The sequence below is a fragment of the Pelophylax lessonae genome (genome assembly GCF_965119305.1).
Source record: "Pelophylax lessonae genome assembly, chromosome: 7".
NCBI lineage: Eukaryota > Metazoa > Chordata > Amphibia > Anura > Ranidae > Pelophylax > Pelophylax lessonae.
The window spans coordinates 141,108,798-141,130,390 of record NC_138774.1 but is presented as its reverse complement, the minus strand read 5'-3'; positions in this window follow the sequence as shown (position 1 = coordinate 141,130,390).

Here is a 21,593-nt window from a genome sequence, read left to right as displayed (position 1 = left end):
CTCGGGCACCGATAACCTTTTTTACCCCAAATGAAATGAACAATTTTCGATTGTAATTTAAGCAGGTGGTTTTTAGGGATTGGCCGAGGAAGGGAGCGAAATAAGTATAGCAGACGGGGTAAAAGGGTCATTTTGACAGAGTTAATCCTGCCTAACCACGATAAATGATGTGTGCTCCATTCCATAAGTTCGGCGTGTAATTTTGGGTACATCGGAGGGTAATAAGCCTTGTAGAGGGTGGAGATAGAGGGGGTTAAAAATATTTCCAAGTAAGGAATACAGTCTGTGCGCCAGGCAAACGGGAAATGAGCAACCTCCTTATAAATTCCTCTTCCATGGCGACGCTGCACGGGTGTTAGCTCGCTCAATAATGTTACTGGTGTCTCTGAGCTGCTTCTCCTCACACTGCTTGCCACCAATGTAACAGATCAACTGGCACCCTGACCTGGTACCTCCGTTGACGGATGCTCCTAGTGCTTCCCAAGGGCACCAAGCACTCCACCACACACCGTAACCACTTCAGACCCCACAAACCGCCGGATCTTGGTTGGGGTCTCGCCTTCTCCTATCCACCCTGGACCTACATCAAAGGCTCCAGGTTCCCGTAGGTGAAGCTCTCTTTCGTGTGTGAAAAAGAAAAAATACTGCGCTACCCTATTTAATCTGATTAAACAGCTCAATAAATGTGTTGATCAATGGTAAAATATTATAAATATTAAATATTAAATATTATTACATATTGTTGACGTTGTTAAATTATATATAGTGAATACTTATATATATATATATATATAGTGAGTGGAAAAAGGATGAGTATGGATCACTCCAATAAACTCAAATACATAAAGTGCAATGTGAACCCATACAAAATATGTGCAAACAACAATGATATACAAATATAGCAATAATATCAGATGCAATTTATAATAAATAGTGACAGTCCATAAAAAACGTGACTAAAGTGCAAAAGTGCTTGGTAAAAGTCTCTTTCGTGCAATATGCAATCGGTGGTGACTCCTGTGACCCTCTGTTTCACCCTTCAGTGCTCAAAGGTAAGGTAGCCCACTTACCAGATGTAGTGGATTCTTATGGCATACGCCAAAAAGAATCTATATTTGCTTGTGTGTTTCTCCTTATATCAGATGATCCGGTTCCGTGTTGAGCCCATATACACTCGGGATAGACAAAAAAAGAAGAAAAAGCTCCTCATAGTGTAAAAAGGTAACGACCTTTATTTTCACTCGAACACATTATAAAACACACTCTTCATATTAAAACATCCAGTAAAAGTCCATAAAAAACACTCTGGTAAAACTCCAAATACTGTAATAAACACTGTGCAAACTCGCAAGAAAAAAACGGTGAAGGGTCACAGCAAAAAGAGGTACCCGTTTAGGGGTCAGCTAGTAAGGTAGTATACCGCTACTGAGCTCCTGTATTGCCTCGCGGCACGGTGTGACAGGACGCTGGTGGTTCTCCGCTGTTTGCGCCGTACCCGGAAGTGGTGAAACCGGCGTGCGGTCCAGCTATGGCTCAGAGCGAGGCAGCGTGCGTACCAACTTGACGCGTTTCATCAGAGATGTGACGTCTTCGGAACTGGTACATGCGCTGCGTGTCAGCTTGGTTTTATGCGGAAGGATTCGGTTGAACCCGCCTTCTCTCCCGCCTTGATTATATCCTTAATCTATGCAAACCGGAAGCAATTCATTGTGTCCGTAATCATATCTCTATATGCATATTATTCTTATTATTCAATGTAATTAAATGCAAAAAAACTTTGGATATGGACCGACTACGATTCATTATATTCTCCCCAAAACCGTTGCATTAATATTTCATGACCATTTTCTTTCCTATTAGTGATGGCCTGTGTTAGTCTTATTCTATAATATAGATAGGATGTGAAATCAATCAATTACTTCCGTGTAGAACATAACCGATTATTTACATTTTTAGTTAGTGAATTTTTCCCTTTTGCCTCATCAACAATACATTCTGTGGGTGTTATAAATATGAATGTATCATCATTATCAAATCTACATTATTAACAGCATTTTCCAGTATACTATGACCTTGAATAGATAAATAAATTTCCGTTATATGATTACCTCATTTTATCAATAATTAGTTCACTCACTAATAGAGGAAAATATTGATAAAAAATTATTATAATTAATAAAAAATATAATATATAAAAATTCCTTTGCAATAATCAAGAATAATTAAACATTAAAAAACATTAAAAAAACATTATAAGACATTAGAAAAACCCCTTGTTCATGTGTTAAAAATTTGATATAAAACAATTAATGTCTAAATCTTTGTTCATTCCACCAGGTTGTAAAGTGCCTAGTTCACATATCCAAAAAGTTTCGTTTTTGGATATGGCAATTTTTCTATCTCCTCCCCTCCAATGTGGGTCTACCATATCTATACCGCAAAACTGTAGTAGTGAGGGGTCCCTTTTGTGATGCGTCCTAAAGTGCATAGAGAGGCTATGTTTTTTATACCCCCTCCTGATGTTTCCAAGATGTTCCCCTATTCTGATACTCAATTTTCTAGTGGTGCGGTCTACATATTGTAGACCGCATGGGCATGTGGCCAGGTACGTAACGTGGGTACTTGAACATGTAATTAATTTTTTGATTTCATATTCCTTAGAAGTAACATGGGATATAAAGGAAGTTTGTTTTCTAGCTTTCATTCTTACTGTGTTACAAGCCTTGCATTTTTTGCATGCATAAAAACCTTTGAAATCCAAAAAGGTTGACACCATCCTCTTTGGTGGGTCAGGAATGTTGTGGGCTAGCCTATCTTTTAAATTAGGCACTCTACGGTATATAAATTGTGGCTTGGGTGGTAGTATAGTTTTTAAGGTATTATCTCTCATGAGTATGTGCCAATGTTGTTTAAACACTTTTTCTACCTGTCTGTAATTTCTATGATATTGTGTGATGAAAGCTAAATTAAAGTGACTGGTGCTTTGGTCATTATTCTTATTTTTGTCTTGCAATAAGATATTTCTATCCTTATTTTTTACTTGATCTCGTAATGTGATTAATTTTTGTGTGTCGTATCCTTTGTCTGAAAATCTTTCTATGAGGATGTTGGTCTGCTCAACATAATCTCTATCATCCCTACAATTTCTCCTCATTCGCAACATCTGACCCTTTGGGATTCCCTCAATCCATCTAGGGTGATGACAACTGTGGGTGGGTATGTATCCATTACGGTCTGTACTCTTAAAAAAGGTTTTTGTGTAAAATTTACCCTCTCTGATGTTAATAGTCAAATCTAAAAAATTTACTTCCTTTTTGTCATATGTCCCAGTAAAACTTATCTTATAATTGTTAATATTCATGTTTTCCATAAAAACTTTTAAAGTCTCCTCTGTACCGGACCACACAATAAAAATATCGTCAATATATCTCTTGTAAATTAAAAGATTCTGATTGGTTGTATAAAATACTTCTTCGTGTTCCCATTTACTTAAAAATATATTGGCAACACTGGGGGCATATTTTGCCCCCATGACCACGCCTCTATGTTGTCTATAATATTGTCCCTCATGCCAGAAATAATTACTTCCCATGGCCAGATCTAGCATTTCTCCCATTAATGTTATTTGTTCTGATTTTAAATCTGTTTTTTCTTTTAAGGCCCACACCTCTTTCCCCAGAGAGTGCAGCAGGAACAGGAACAAGCTCTTACACAAGCTCTCACAAGAGCTTAGTGATTATACAAGGGAGTATGAAGGACATAGCAATCCCTTGTAGCATATTCCCCCAATGAGAGACAGGACTCTAGATTGAGGGTGAAGTATAACTCAACTTTATTGAACAAGAAATAGACTTTTATACAGCTTTCCCCCACAAGGTTACCACCCAGGTGGACCTTGATGAAAACAGGCCCTGACATTCACAATCCAATGAAAACAGAGTTTTACACTCCCATACAGTGTACACAAAGATACACACTGTGGGACAATCCCCCCTCCCCCTTAGCAGCCAATCCACATACACATATACATCCCATAATAAGCTTATCTTAAGGCAGACAGAACAATGTGAGGTTATTAAAATTTAACAATGATAAAGGCGCAATCCACATTCCCTCCCAATACACAAACGATAGGGATGTCTGCCAATGACAGTCTGCGTGTCTCTCCCACAGACAAGCATTTTGAATACACTGTGTAAGGTGGTATTAAATCTTCATACTTCTATATGAAGATATGGTTGAAAAATATTACTGTCCCATCTGAAGCAATTTAAACCATTAAGTATCTGCTTCTCACCTCGGAATAGCGTCACATATATACAGTATCTCACAAAAGTGAGTACACCCCTCACATTTTTGTAAATATTTTATTGTATCTTTTCATGTGACAACACTAAAGAAATGACACTTTGCTACAATGTAATGTAGTGAGTATACAGCTTGTATAACAGTGTAAATTTGCTGTCTCCTCAAAATAACTCAACACAGCCATTAATGTCTAAACTGCTGGAAAAAAGTGAGTACACCTCTAAATTAAAATGGCCAAATTAGCAATTTTCCCTCCCCTGTGCCATGTGACTCGTTAGTGTTACAAGGTCTCAGGTGCGAATGGGGAGCAGGTGTATTAAATTTGGTGGCTCTCACTCTATCATACTGGCCACTGAAAGTTCAACATGCCACTTCATGGCAAAGAACTCTCTGAGGATCTGAAAAAAAGAATTGTTGCTCTACATAAAGATGGCCTAGGCTATAAGAAGATTGCTGAAACCCTAAAACTGAGCAGCAGCACGGTGGCCAAGACCATACAGCGGTTTAACAGGACAGGTTCCACTCAGAACAGGCCTCGCCATGGTCGACCAAAGAAATTGAGTGCATGTGCTCAGCGTCATATCCAGAGGTTGTCTTTAGGAAATAGACGTATGAGTGCTGCAGCATTGCTGCAAAGGTTGAAGGGGTGGGGGGTCAGCCTGTCAGTGCTCAGACCATACGCCCCCAACTACACCAAAATGGTCTGCATGGCTTTCCTCCCAGAAGGAAGCCTCTTCTAAAGATGATGCACAAGAAAGTCCGCAAACAGTTTGCTGAAGACAAGCAGACCTGTGGTCTGATGAGACTGAGATAAACTTATTTGGTTCAGATGGTGTCAAGCGTGTGTGGCAGCAACCAGGTGAGGAGTGCAAAGACAGGTGTGTCCTGCCTACAGTCAAGCATGGTGGTGGGAATGTCATGGTCTGGGGCTGCATGAGTGCTGCTGGCACTGGGTAACTACAGTTCATTAAGGGAACCATGAATGCCAACATGTACTGTGACGTACTGAAGCAGAGCATGATTTCCTCCCTTCAGAGAATGAGCCGCAGGGCAGTATTTTAACATGATAACGACCCAAAACACACCTCCAAGACGACCATAGCCATGCTAAAGAAGCTGAGGGTAAAGGTGATGGACTGGCCAAGCATGTCTCCAGGCCTAAACCCTATTGAGCATCTTTGGGCTATCTTCAAATGGAAGGTGGAGGAGTGCAAGGTCTCTAACATCCACCAGCTCTGTGATGTCATCATGGAGGAGTGGAAGAGGACTCTAGTGGCAACCTGTGAAGCTCTTGTGAACTCCATGCCCAAGAGGGTTAAGGCAGTGTTGGAAAATAATGATGGCCACACAAAATATTAAAACTTTGAGTCCAATTTGGACATTTTCGCTTAGGGGTGTACTCACTTTTGTTGACAGCGGATTGGACATTATTGGCTGTGTGTTGAGTTATTTTGAGGGGACAGCAAATTTACACTGTTGTTCAAGCTGTACACTCACTACTTTACATTGTAGCAAAGTGTCATTTCTTCAGTGTTGTCACATGAAAAGATGTAATAAAATATTTACAAAAATGTGAGGGGTGTACTCACTTTTGTGAGATACTGTATATATCTAGATGGATAGATATAAATACACTATATTGTCAAAAGTATTGGGACGCCTGCCTTTACACGCACATGAACTTTAATGGCATTCCAGTCTTAGTCCTTAAGGTTCAATATTGAGTTGGCCTCCCCTTTGCAGCTATAACAGCTTCAACTCTTCTGGGAAGGCGGTCCAAAACGTTTAAGAGTGTGTCTATGGGAATGTTTGACCATTCTTCCAGAAGGGCATTTGTGAGGTCAGGCACTGATGGCACTGAAGCAAGGTCCATAAAGAGATAAATGAGCGAGCTTGGGGTGGCCTGCAGAGTCCTGATCTCAACCCGGTAGAACACCTTTGGGATGAATTAGAGCGGAGGCTGCGATGCCAGGCCTTCTCACCCAACATCAGTGCCTGACCTCACAAATGCGCTTGTGGAAGAATGGTCAAACATTCCCATAGACACACTCCCAAACCTTGTGGAGAGCCTTTCCAGAAGAGTTAAAGCCCTTATAGCTGCAAAGGGAGGGGGGGGCAATTCAATATTGAACCTTAAGGACTAAGACTGGGATGCCATTAAAGTTCATGCCATTAAAGTTCATGTTCGTGTAAAGGCAGGCATTCCAATACTTTTGACAATATAGTGTATATATACCTGGTTATAGACACAGATTACTATCTTTACTTGCTGAGGCTGTCCAGCTTGAACGGTTGCTGCAATATATATGCAAACTAAGAATTCCTGTTTTTAAGAAAAGGTTTTCTATGGATATGTAAGGGTTAACATGGGATTGCGCCTTCTTACTATCTTATGTATTGTATATATAAAAAAACATCCAGGGCCTGATCACAGGCATGTCTCAGTTTCCACTGCATAGTGCAGTTCAATGATTAAAAGGGCAGAAATGCCTAAAGTAATCCAAAAGGCAGGGATGCCAGGAGTTGCTGCATTTCCCTTTAATAGGGGCAGATACATATGAGCTGTAACCCCTTTGTATTTCTTGTATATATTGTACATTGTATATTTTGTATATTGTTAAAACATGTTCTGTTATATAAAGCAGGTTGTAGTTTAGGTTCAGTGTCACTTTAAATCAGAGACTTATGGGCATAATAGTCTCCAAAAGTTAAAGGAAAAAAATAAAAATAAAACACACAGACACTCTTGTCCTGAAACCTGCCTTAAATCATTTCTGTGCCTGGTACTAGATGGTAAGCAAAGCCATGATTTTGTCTAGAGAAGTGTGCACAATCTGTCTCAAGGACAAAACTCTGGATTATAAACAAAAGGGACAGATGTAAGGTCATGCACATCGCTGGAAGACTTTAACACAACAGAGGACAATGTTGAAAGAATATGAAAGCAATAAAGAGAACAAGCACTGCTGCAATTTACATGTCTGGGATTACATGGGCTCTATTTAATGGAGTACTATGTTTTCATTTAATTTATGTACTCCACGGTAACATTTGGAAGATGTAAACCAATATTTGCAGTGATATATTACAATGCAGTTCATTCAGACTGAGATTGTTTTCATTTTTGGAAAAAACAAGCTAGAAAGTCTTTTCGGATTTTATTACATTTTGTTACATCAGGAATGACATTTAACAGAAAAGTTTGCTATGTATCATACAATGAGTCAGTAAAAATGTCTTTGAGGCAGAGTACTTAAAGATGTCATGTTGTGAAGGAATATATTTCTGTTCGCATGCAATCCAACTGTACTGTGTATTTCAAATAATAGCCCGTAATGTTTTGGTATACAAATTGTAAAGAGAAGTCAAAGCGGAGTTCCGGACGTTTTTTGTTTTTTTAGATAAAAGTACCCCTGGAATAGTCACCGCTTGTGCTTTAATATTTAACTATCTTCTAAACTGTCCTCTGATTTGTTTTTGTGCAGCATTTAGAACTTACTTTTTTAATGTACTGTAGAGCGCGGCCATCTAGAGTGTGCGCATATGGCCGCCTTGCATCTCATCATTTCCTGTTTGGAAATTACTTGATGCTACCAGCCAGAGATGCCCATTGACTCCTGGGATTGATGACACACATCTCCCAGGAGCCAATGCACCTCTGGAAATGACGTAACTTGCTGCGGTGCGATACACAGGAAGAGGAAGAAAATGCCTTTATAAACAAGGTAAAAAGACAGAAAAAAAAAGTGCCATTGCTATTTTAAAAATGAAAAACAGAACTGGATGTGGCAAAGTTTGTAAAGTGGCTGGAACTCCGCTTTACGTATGCTGATTTACTTACTAGATAATATCTGTTGGTTTATTTTTAAGTTTATACAATTTTAACTGATGTTTTAATGTTTGCAAAATCTGTATTTTACAAGTAGGCATTTTAACACGTTGGGGTTGATTTACTAAAGGAAAATAGGTTGCTTCAAGATTGTGATGAACATTTACTTTGAAAAGAATACCTAATCACATGCAAGGAAAAAAAAGTATTATAGCTTGCACTTGATTGGATTTTGGATGTCAGCATGAGCAAACCTTCATCTCACTCACTAAGAGCAAATTTTCTTGCAAAATGAAAATTCTGTAACTAACTCATGACACATAAGGTTCCATAACATTATGAGAGAGTACACAGCAAAAATAGACACTTTGCGGTTGATTTATTTAAACTGGAGAGTGCAAAATCTGGTGCAGCTCCACATGGAAACCTTTAAGCTTCCAGTTTTTTGCTTTTTTTTTTTTTGGTCAAAGCCTAATTGAGCAAGCTGAATTCAGAAGGTGAATTACTACTATGCACAACTGCACCAGATTTTTCACTCTCCAGTTTTAGTAAATCAGTACCACCATTTCACCCAAACATGTGACATTTTGGGGTTGCTAAGAACCTCTTTCTCAGGCACCACTGACAGCCACTGTCTCTGCTGTCTGAGGAAGAGGGCCTTAGCAGCCTCAAAACATTGCTTTCTTTGTTACAATAAAGGTATTCTGTTTGTTTGAACAAGGGGGGCTGGTGACATTTTGGATTGGTGGTGGCACCATCCTCTATTTCAACACAGTACCCTTCTAGAATTGGGTTTTATTGCTGTGTTATTATCGAGTGTTATTATGTTTTTGTATTGAAGTATACAGCAAAAGTGCCGCAACAAAGTGTCCATTGCTTCAGTTCCAGAAACCTTTTACCCGTTTCATCAGCAAGTGGGTCAATAACCACTTTTTTCAAAGTGGATCCTATTCCTTTAAGATCCTCCACCCCTCTTGTTACTACTTGTTAAATTTACAAGTAGTGTTAATATACTGTATAGGTGGAGTTGTGTTTGAAGTATATGTGGTGACAATAAGCATTTATTTTGAACATAGTGTAGTGAAATTCTGTGACAAACGCATGTAATGTAGGTAGTGCAATACATTGGTGGGGCTTTGTGTGAGTGTGGCTTGAGTGTGTGCTGGGACACAGGGGGCTTCATTATCTCTTGTTGCCCCAGGGCCCCATGAGTTTTCAGTTCACCCCTAGGTGTTTCATTCTCTGATGTCTTCAGGGAGTAATACAGGCACCATTCACCCCATTACTATTTTACCACCTTTAACTTTGTTTTTGCCCTTAAAGGTAAACTCCTGTTAAAAATAATTTTTTTCCTATTATTAGTATAATAAATATCTTTATCTTTGATATTATTCTTTTTCTGGCTTGCTGCTTGTGTAGCTTATCTAAACTAGACAAACAGCTTATTCCTGTTTTTTCTGACAACGTTATCTCCCTTTATCTGAATTTGCTAAGCTGTCTTTCACTTCCTGAAAAGGTTGTCGGTCTTTCTTAGTCAGGTATGCCTAGACCTGCCCCGCCCCACCCACCCCACCCCCATCCCTTCTATCTTTCACAGAACATGATCTCCTATCTTCATAGCCTTGTTTAGGCTAGCAGCTTTTCCTGAGTGAGAGAGTGAGAGAGGGGGGAGTCACGTGACCGGTGCAATATATGAAAGAAATAAGGTACAAAGGAATGCTTTTGAAAGTTTAGAAGGATAAAGATTGATTTCTATTGGTCATTACATGTGAGTAATTAATTTTAGGCTCCGTCTCCTTTAGTGCAACTTGTCATGCGGCTTTGGACACATAAAGTTACATGACAAGTCACAGCCCATTGATTTCAATGGCACCTGTTCCCATATATGCGACTTTATGAGTTAATGTGGTTGCCTGTTTTATGATCATTGTAGACTGTGAGCTGAGAGCTCAGAGCACTTCCAGCTACACTGACAGTTCCTCATGTCCAGCTCTTGTCTCCTATGGTAGTCCTCATTCAAAGTCCAGCACTAGAGTTGTGCGAACACCTGGATGTCCGGGTTCGGCGGGTTCGGCCAAACTTGAAAAAAAAGTCTGGGTTCGTGACCCGAATTTAACCCGAACTTTACCCCGATCCAGAACCCCATTGAACTCAATGGTGTCCCGAACTTTTAAGCACTAAAATGGCTCTAAAAAAACATGGAAAGGGCTAGAGGGCGGCAAATGGCAGCAAAATCTTCTTAAGACAATAAAAAATAATTTCCCCCTTAAATTGGTGCTTTTTGAATAGCAGATTAGAACAGCAGTGTCTAAACACTGTATGTCAGTGTCACAGTAAAGTATGAATGAAAAACTGAAAAATAATTGTCCCCTTAAATTGGTGCTTTTTGAATAGCAGTTTAGAACAGCAGTGTCTAAAACCTGTATGTCACAGTAAAATATGAAGGAAAAAACATTTCTTTTTTTTTTTAATCCAGATTAAGCAGACACATATGCCCTGAGCTTACATTACATGGCCGCTACACGCTGCACACCTAACAGACTGATAAAAGTTTTTTTTTCTCCCTCCTCCTCACTGGGCTCAGGTCAGGGCAAAAAGATTGTGCACTGCAACCCCACACAATAAAATTGATGTAGATCGCTGTATGATTAAAGAAGATTCGATTTTTAATATTAGATTAGATTATCTGAATATTAAAAATATTTTGCCAGTGTAGCACCCTCCTAGGTAGATGCTAGAGACTGAGTATAGTTTTGGCTCTGTCTGTCTATCAGAGGAGCATCAGGCAAATTCTATTTTGCTTTCTGCTTAACAGAGTGCAGGATCTGTGAGTTAGGTCTGCTCATGGTGCTCAGTGTGGGATTCATCTGGCCTAGGGGAGTGTTTCACACTGGTCCAATAGGGAGGCATATTGGACAGTGGAGGAAACCAGACCAATGAGTACACAGGCTTTGATACAGCCCCAGTGATTGGCACAGACTGCTGTCTCGGTGCATTGTGGGGTGCAGTATAAAAGCCAGGAGCACATGTGCTAGGGGTCTTTGGCTGGTGAGTCCCAGAGGGAGGGTGGTGGCTGCCTCCTCTTCTGCAGCAGTTGGTGTATGGTCACAGGCAGTCGGCCTGGTGAACCAGAAGGAAGAAGCTGAACCCAGAGGTCCAGGAGAGCTGGCTAAGAAGAGTTGAGACACTGGAGAACCTGGAAAACAGTATAGTGAGTACAGGGGATCATGTCTAAGGGCCTGACCAGGAGGGGGGCCACTCCGGAGTAGTCAGAGGATGGGTGTCAGCTGGTGGAGTGAAAGGGGGTGCTAGGCAAGTACCCTGAAGATAAGTGTTAAGTAAGCTGTCTATTCAGGGACTTTACCTCAGAGTCATCTAGCAAGGTGAAACTGCGGCCTAGCCACATCCTCAGATAGAAGTCCTCAGCATTGTGAATAGTTCAAGTACTGGAGTATCCCACTCTATCCCTTCTCCCATCCAATATAAAATAAAAAAACAAAAACAACAACCCCTAAAGTGTTACGATTCTGCACGCAGTTGCTACGGGTAACCCAGAGGGACCTGAAAAAGTGAGAAATCCAGCAGCCCTCAAGGGGGCAGTGCTACACCAGCAATAAAAATGGGAAGGAACAAGAAAAGGATGAAGATGATTTTTACACAATGAATTGAAGAATGCATCAATATTTTATCTGAAAATGTCCAGAAGCCACTTTTAAGAAGTATTTGAAATAATGGTGGAAGGAGAGTAAATGATTAAGCAAAGCAAGGGATATAGAAAAAGGAATTAAAGAGCTAGAAAAAAAAGGTGGAATAACATAATTAGGCCTGCTAAAAAGGGAGGAGGGGTTGTGGTCCTAGACAAACAATATTTTCAGGCAGAAAGGGAGTGGTTACTTTCAGCAGTGGACACGTATATAATCCTAACGAGGGATCTCACAAAGAAGGTAATGAGAAAATTGATAAAATTGATAGGGAAAGGGAAAAGAAGGCATACTAGAAATGAAAGACGTAAAATACTTGATCCCCATAGCTCCAAAAAATGCCTACAATGTATTGTACTCCAAAAATAAGAGACATCCTCCAGGGAGGCTGATTATATATAGTCTGCTGGGAGAATATATTGATGTTTATCCACATAAAATAGAAGTTCTTCATTTATGAAAGATTATGGTGAGCTATATAGGATATTACATGATGTCCCATACAAGAAGCAATATCTATTGGCCACAATTGATGTAAACTCATTGTATATGAGTATTAGACAGGAAGATGGATTGGAGGCTGTAAAATGGAGTTTAGAAAGGAAAACTGACCTAAAGAACAAGAACCAAGAACAAAGAGACTTTATTGCAGAGTTTTTGGATTTGGCCATGAATAATAACCATTTTTGGTATAACAACAAATATTGCCTCCAAATAAAGTGTGTTGCAATGGGGCAAAGTATGCCACTAGTTTAGAAAATCTATTAATGGGAAAATGGGAGGCTGAAGAAATATATGGAAAGAAAAGGGAGGAATTTACATTCTATAAACACGTTATAGACGATGAGATAATCGTTTGAGAAGAAGGTGAAGAATCTTTGAAGAACTTCTTGGAAGAGAGAAACAAGAAAGTAGTATATGAAGTATGGGATTACTTTCTCAGGGGAATTGAGCTATGAAAGAGTATATTTTCTGGATGTGACAATATATATTGGTAGGGAAAGATTCTATATTAAAAATACTTGAAGCAAACGATAGGAATAGCTTCACCCCCACAAATAGTTGCCCCCGCCCAAAGTGGATGGAGAATATCCCTAAGTAGCAGATGGTTAGAATGGGAAGAAACTGCAAATTAGAAAGAGACTATAAAGAACAGAGCGCCATCCTGGTACATAGATTTGTAAAAAAAAAAAAAAGGATTCAAAAAGAGAAAATAGGTGAGAATTAGAGAAGGAATGAGAAAATGTATAGATGTACCTTTTTGGAAAAGAAACAGGAAAATGGAAATAAAGGAATGGAACATGCGTTCAATACAGAATTTAATAGTGAATAGTGACTTCAAGGCAGTTGACAGATTCATTCATATTGATGGATAAGGTATTAGGCAGAATATTACCGTGAAGGTCACAGTTCATATATAGGAATGTATCAGCGCTCAGGAGTAAGATAGTATAAAATGTGATCAATCTACCAGAGAAAAATGTTAAATTTTTAAACACAAAAGGGTTTTATAAGTGCCAAAGGTGTATACTCTGTAAGATGAGTATGAATAAAACAAGAAGAATCACACATTTTCAGTCCAAGGTAAAAGGAACAATATATGAGATTAAGCCATTCATTTAATGTGATAGTAGATATGTCTCACACGTACTGGAGTGCCTGTGTCTACTACATAGGTGGGACAACAAAAAAGCTAAGCACATGGGTAGGAGAACTCATTAATAATATAAAAAAGGATACACAAAACATAGTTTATCAAAGCACTTTAAAGAGGTATATGGGAAGGATACCAGTGGGATAACGTTCTATGGAATAGATAAAGTGGTGGTACACTTGAGGTGGGGCGATATGAAAAAGAAAGTGCCCCAAAATAAAACTAAATTGTGCACTTTAGTACCAAATGGATTACATTTTGATATACTGTAAATTTACATTGATTTACTTCAAATGATTAGTGGTTTTAAAGGGTGATTTTAAGATAGTTTTTTTTTTTTCTTTTTTCTAGATAGAGTGATTTTAAGATCATCTAAAGAGCATCTGGGTAAAGTATCAGGATGAATGGAGCCTGTAGCATTCCCTGAGGATGTTAGAGAATGAAACGCGCATAGGCAGAGCTAACAGGCATTACCTCCTTCCATAATGAAAAAGAAGTGCCCCACTCACATGAGATAATAATTGAGCCGGCACGGAGTATTAGTAAGTAGGGTTGAGCGAACACCTAGATGTCCGTGTTCGACGGGTTCGGCCGAACTTTAAAAAAAAGTCCGGGTCCGTGTCCCGGACTTTTACCGAACTTTTCCCGGACACCGAACCCCATTGAAGTCAATGGGGACCCGAACTTTAAGGCACTAAAATGGCTCTAAAACACCAAAGGAAAGGGCTAGAGTGCTGCAAATGGCAGCAAAACGTAATTAAGAGCATGGCAAGTGCTCTGCAAACAAATGTGGATAGGGAAATAACTTAAAACAACAAAAAAAAAAACAGAAAAATAAAACAATGTTCTTCTTCATCTCTGAAGGACGAGGCCCATATGGAGTAGGAGGGAGGTTGAGGTGGTGGTGGATGTGGCGGTGACATAGGCGTGCGCACAGGGTGTGCTGGGTGTGCCTGGGCACACCCTAATCACCTAGGGCACATAGCATTGCCAGTGAGGAGATGGGAAAGATCTCCCTGGGACCTGCTCTGCTCTATTTCTCCTTGCCTACAGGTACATGGCCCCGATACATTACTCTCCCTGCTGGCAAACACATGCATGTGTATTTCAACTTTGGGGTGCACACCTTAATGCAATAGGCTGCGCACACCTATGGGCGGTGTAGGTGGAAGCGGCGGTGGAGGAGGACCAGGGCCGGATTAACAGCATCATGGGCTTGGTGCTGAGGATTTTGAAGGGCCTTAAGGGCCGTGCCTTGCCATGCACCCAGAGGAGGAAGGGTGCAGCCATGCATGCCTAATTCAACATGGGATGCTGTCTCTGAAGCCCATAAACACATCCATGCATCGCCAACTGTCCCTCCTTGTCCGGCCTTCACGCTGTGTGGGGAGGTTCTGAGGGTGCTGCCTGGGGAAGCGAGCATAGAAGCCAGACTTCTGTGTTTACAAGTGACAGAAGAGCGGTAACAGTGAATATGGCCAACCCGGGGCCTATATAAAAGGTAGGGGCCTGGAGCTGCAGCTCCAATAGCCCCTACATTAATCTGGCCCTGAGGAGGAGGACGAGGTAGCCAACACTGCTTCTTTTCAAAAATTTTAAATGAGGGTACACCCCAAAAGAGTGAGAAAGAGCAAAAATGGAACAATGGGTGGGTAAGGTCGGTATCCATTGCTATTCTGCATAAGGTACGGAAAAGTCCCGTGGGATCCATGCCTGGTTCATTTTAATGAACGTGAGCTTGTCCACATTGTCTCTGGACAGGCGGCTGCGCTTGTCTGTTATAACGCCCCCAGCCGTGCTAAATACCCGTTCAGATAATACACTGGCTGCAGGGCACGCCAGCACCTCCAAGGCGTAAAGGGCAAGCTCAAGCCATGTGCCCAATTTGGAGACCCAGAAGTTGAAGGGGGCAGACCCGTCATTCACTACATGTAGGCGTGTGCACACATACTGCTCCACCATGTTGGTAAAATGCTGCCTCCTGCTAAGACGTTCCATCTGAGCTGCTGGTGCTGCTGTTTGTTGTGGCGTGCTGACAAAGCTTTTCCACATTTCGGCCATGCTAACCCTGCCTTCTGAGGTGCTGGCGGTGCCCTGGTTGCGTTGGCGACCTCCTCCTCCTCCTCCTCTGCCTTGTGCTTCCACTGTGGCCCCGCTGTCAGATGGGAATGCCAGCAGCATGGCGTCTACCAGCGTGCGCTTGTACTCGCGCATCTTGCGATCGCGCTCCAGTGAGTGAATTAAGGACGGTACGTTGTCCTTGTAACGGGGATCCAGCAGCGTGGCCACCCAGTAATCAGCACAAGTTAGAATGTGGGCAACTCGGCGGTCGTTGTGGAGACACTGCAGCATGTAATCGCTCATGTGTGCCAGGCTGCCCAGAGGCAACGAAAGGCTGTCCTCTGTGGGAGGTGTATCGTCCGTGTCCTCTGTATCCCCCCAGCCACGCACCAGTGATGGCCATGAGCTGGCCTGGGTGCCACCCTGCTGTGAACATGGTTCCATCTCCTCCTCCAGCTCCTCCTCCTCCTCATCCTCCTCATCCTCCAGAACTGTGCCCCTGCTGGACAATTGCGTCCCTGGCGTTTGCGTGTGCAGGAACCCACCCTCGGAGCCCCTTGCGAATGACTGCCCTGAAAGCCTTGGAAATGTTACCTCTTCATCCTCCTCCTCCTCCTCATCCTGTGCCACATCCTCTTCCATCATCGCCCGAATTGTTTTTTCAAGGAGGCATAGAAGTGGGATAGTTAAGCTGAGAACGGCGTCATTGCCACTGGCCATGTTGGTGGAGTACTCAAAACAGCGCAACAAGGCACACAGGTCTCGCATGGAGGCCCAGTTAAATTAAATAGCGGAATAGAAAATATGATCCAAAAAAAGTGTATGTATATCACACGTACACAACCACACTGGGCCCCAATTACTATTGTTTGTACCCCTAAAAGGCTAGATGAGGAGTAGGGGGAGTATGGAACAGGCAGCACCCTCAAACCTTCAGAAGTATGAGATGAACCCCAACAACTTGGAAAGGTGGATCTCTCTCACACGTACCGACACAGACTATCCCGCAATTCAATTGATCCTCAAAGGTTTTTATTGAATAGCGGAATAGGAAATATGATCAAAAAAAGTGTATGTATCTCGCACGTACACAACCACACTAGGCCCCAATTACTATTGTTTGTACCCCTAAAAGGCTAGATGAGGAGTAGGGGGGGTATGGAACAGGCAGCACCCTCAAACCTTCAGAAGTATGAGATGAACCCCAACAACTTGGAAAGGTGGATCTCTCTCACACGTACCGACACAGACTATCCCCCAATTTAACTGATCCCCAAAGGTTTTTGATTAAATAGCGGAATAGAAAATATGATCCAAAAAAAGTGTATGTATATCACACGTACACAACCACACTAGGCCCCAATTACTATTGTTTGTACCCCTAAAAGGCTAGATGAGGAGTAGGGGGGGTATGGAACAGGCAGCACCCTCAAACCTTCAGAAGTATGAGATGAACCCCAACAACTTGGAAAGGTGGATCTCTCTCACACGTACCGACACAGACTATCCCCCAATTTAACTGATCCCCAAAGGTTTTTGATTAAATAGCGGAATAGAAAATATGATCCCAAAAAAGTGTATGTATATCACACGTACACAACCACACTGGGCCCCAATTACTATTGTTTGTACCCCTAAAAGGCTAGATGAGGAGTAGGGGGAGTATGGAACAGGCAGCACCCTCAAACCTTCAGAAGTATGAGATGAACCCCAACAACTTGGAAAGGTGGATCTCTCTCACACGTACCAACACAGACTATCCCCCAATTTAACTGATCCCCAAAGGTTTTTGATTAAATAGCGGAATAGAAAATATGATCCCAAAAAAGTGTATGTATATCACACGTACACAACCACACTAGGCCCCAATTACTATTGTTTGTACCCCTAAAAGGCTAGGAGTAGGGGGAGTATGGAACAGGCAGCACCCTCAAACCTTCAGAAGTATGAGATGAACCCCAACAACTTGGAAAGGTGGATCTCTCTCACACGTACCAACACAGACTATCCCCCAATTTAACTGATCCCCAAAGGTTTTTGATTAAATAGCGGAATAGAAAATATGATCCCAAAAAAGTGTATGTATATCACACGTACACAACCACACTAGGCCCCAATTACTATTGTTTGTACCCCTAAAAGGCTAGGAGTAGGGGGGAGTATGGAACAGGCAGCACCCTCAAACCTTCAGAAGTATGAGATGAACCCCAACAACTTGCAAAGGTGGATCTCTCTCACACGTACCAACACAGACAATCCCCCAATTTAACTGATCCCCAAAGGTTTTTGATTAAATAGCGGAATAGAAAATATGATCCAAAAAAAGTGTATGTATATCACACGTACACAACCACACTAGGCCCCAATTACTATTGTTTGTACCCCTAAAAGGCTAGGAGTAGGGGGAGTATGGAACAGGCAGCACCCTCAAACCTTCAGAAGTATGAGATGAACCCCAACAACTTGGAAAGGTGGATCTCTCTCACACGTACCAACACAGACTATCCCCCAATTTAACTGATCCCCAAAGGTTTTTGATTAAATAGCGGAATAGAAAATATGATCCCAAAAAAGTGTATGTATATCACACGTACACAACCACACTAGGCCCCAATTACTATTGTTTGTACCCCTAAAAGGCTAGGAGTAGGGGGAGTATGGAACAGGCAGCACCCTCAAACCTTCAGAAGTATGAGATGAACCCCAACAACTTGGAAAGGTGGATCTCTCTCACACGTACCAACACAGACTATCCCCCAATTTAACTGATCCCCAAAGGTTTTTGATTAAATAGCGGAATAGAAAATATGATCCCAAAAAAGTGTATGTATATCACACGTACACAACCACACTAGGCCCCAATTACTATTGTTTGTACCCCTAAAAGGCTAGGAGTAGGGGGAGTATGGAACAGGCAGCACCCTCAAACCTTCAGAAGTATGAGATGAACCCCAACAACTTGGAAAGGTGGATCTCTCTCACACGTACCAACACAGACTATCCCCCAATTTAACTGATCCCCAAAGGTTTTTGATTAAATAGCGGAATAGAAAATATGATCCAAAAAAAGTGTATGTATATCACACGTACACAACCACACTAGGCCCCAATTACTATTGTTTGTACCCCTAAAAGGCTAGGAGTAGGGGGAGTATGGAACAGGCAGCACCCTCAAACCTTCAGAAGTATGAGATGAACCCCAACAACTTGGAAAGGTGGATCTCTCTCACACGTACCAACACAGACTATCCCCCAATTTAACTGATCCCCAAAGGTTTTTGATTAAATAGCGGAATAGAAAATATGATCCCAAAAAAGTGTATGTATATCACACGTACACAACCACACTAGGCCCCAATTACTATTGTTTGTACCCCTAAAAGGCTAGGAGTAGGGGGGAGTATGGAACAGGCAGCACCCTCAAACCTTCAGAAGTATGAGATGAACCCCAACAACTTGGAAAGGTGGATCTCTCTCACACGTACCAACACAGACTATCCCCCAATTTAACTGATCCCCAAAGGTTTTTGATTAAATAGCGGAATAGAAAATATGATCCCAAAAAAGTGTATGTATATCACACGTACACAACCACACTAGGCCCCAATTACTATTGTTTGTACCCCTAAAAGGCTAGGAGTAGGGGGAGTATGGAACAGGCAGCACCCTCAAACCTTCAGAAGTATGAGATGAACCCCAACAACTTGGAAAGGTGGATCTCTCTCACACGTACCAACACAGACTATCCCCCAATTTAACTGATCCCCAAAGGTTTTTGATTAAATAGCGGAATAGAAAATATGATCCCAAAAAAGTGTATGTATATCACACGTACACAACCACACTAGGCCCCAATTACTATTGTTTGTACCCCTAAAAGGCTAGGAGTAGGGGGAGTATGGAACAGGCAGCACCCTCAAACCTTCAGAAGTATGAGATGAACCCCAACAACTTGGAAAGGTGGATCTCTCTCACACGTACCAACACAGACTATCCCCCAATTTAACTGATCCCCAAAGGTTTTTGATTAAATAGCGGAATAGAAAATATGATCCCAAAAAAGTGTATGTATATCACACGTACACAACCACACTAGGCCCCAATTACTATTGTTTGTACCCCTAAAAGGCTAGGAGTAGGGGGGAGTATGGAACAGGCAGCACCCTCAAACCTTCAGAAGTATGAGATGAACCCCAACAACTTGGAAAGGTGGATCTCTCTCACACGTACCAACACAGACTATCCCCCAATTTAACTGATCCCCAAAGGTTTTTGATTAAATAGCAGAATAGAAAATATGATCCCAAAAAAGTGTATGTATATCACACGTACACAACCACACTAGGCCCCAATTACTATTGTTTGTACCCCTAAAAGGCTAGGAGTAGGGGGAGTATGGAACAGGCAGCACCCTCAAACCTTCAGAAGTATGAGATGAACCCCAACAACTTGGAAAGGTGGATCTCTCTCACACGTACCAACACAGACTATCCCCCAATTTAACTGATCCCCAAAGGTTTTTGATTAAATAGCGGAATAGAAAATATGATCCCAAAAAAGTGTATGTATATCACACGTACACAACCACACTAGGCCCCAATTACTATTGTTTGTACCCCTAAAAGGCTAGGAGTAGGGGGAGTATGGAACAGGCAGCACCCTCAAACCTTCAGAAGTATGAGATGAACCCCAACAACTTGGAAAGGTGGATCTCTCTCACACGTACCAACACAGACTATCCCCCAATTTAACTGATCCCCAAAGGTTTTTGATTAAATAGCGGAATAGAAAATATGATCCCAAAAAAGTGTATGTATATCACACGTACACAACCACACTAGGCCCCAATTACTATTGTTTGTACCCCTAAAAGGCTAGATGAGGAGTAGGGGGAGTATGGAACAGGCAGCACCCTCAAACCTTCAGAAGTATGAGATTGTGTTCACTGTACCCCACAAAGATTGAGTTCACTGCACCCCACAATGATTGTGTTCACTGCACCCCACAAAGATTGTGTTCACTGCACCTCACAAAGATTGTGTTCACTGTACCCCCCAAAGATTGTGTTCACTGCACCCCACAAAGATTCTGTTCACTGTACCCCACAAAGATTGTGTTCACTGCACCCCAAAAAGATTGTGTTCACTGCACCCCAAAAAGGATGTTGTTCACTGCACCCCAAAAAGGATGTTGTTCACTCCACCCCAAAAAGATTGTGTTCACTGCACCCCACAAAGATTGTGTTCACTGCACCCCAAAAAGATTGTGTTCACTGCACCCCAAAAATGATTTTGTTCACTGCACCCCAAAAAGGATTTTGTTCACTGCACCCCAAAAAGGATGTTGTTCACTCCACCCCAAAAAGATTGTGTTCACTGCACCCCAAAAAGATTGTGTTCACTGCACCCCACAAAGGATTTTGTTCACTGCACCCCAAAAAGATTGTGTTCACTGCACCCCAAAAAGGATGTTGTTCACTGCACCCCAAAAAGGATTTTGTTCACTGCACCCCAAAAAGATTGTGTTCACTGCACCCCACAAAGGATTTTGTTCACTGCACCCCACAAAGATTGTGTTCACTGCACACCAAAAAGGATTGTGTTCACTGCACCCCAAAAAGATTTTGTTCACTGCACCCCAAAAAGATTGTGTTCACTGCAGCCCAAAAAGATTGTGTTCACTGCAGCCCAAAAAGATTGTGTTCACTGCAGCCCAAAAAGATTGTGTTCACTGCAGCCCAAAAAGATTGTGTTCACTGCAGCCCAAAAAGATTGTGTTCACTGCAGCTCACACACAGAAAAATGGATGTGGATCACTGACACCTGCCTATCTCCAATCCCACACCACACAGCAATATCGATTGTAGTTTGTAGAACACAGTTTCCCTAAAATTCAGCAGACTCTGTCCCTAACAGGATTGAGAAGAGATCGTAGATCAGGATTGAGTGCAGACCCCACCCCCCACACAGCAATATCGATTGTAGTTTGTAGAAGACACTGACCCTATAATTCAGCAGACTCTATCCCTAAAATGCCTACA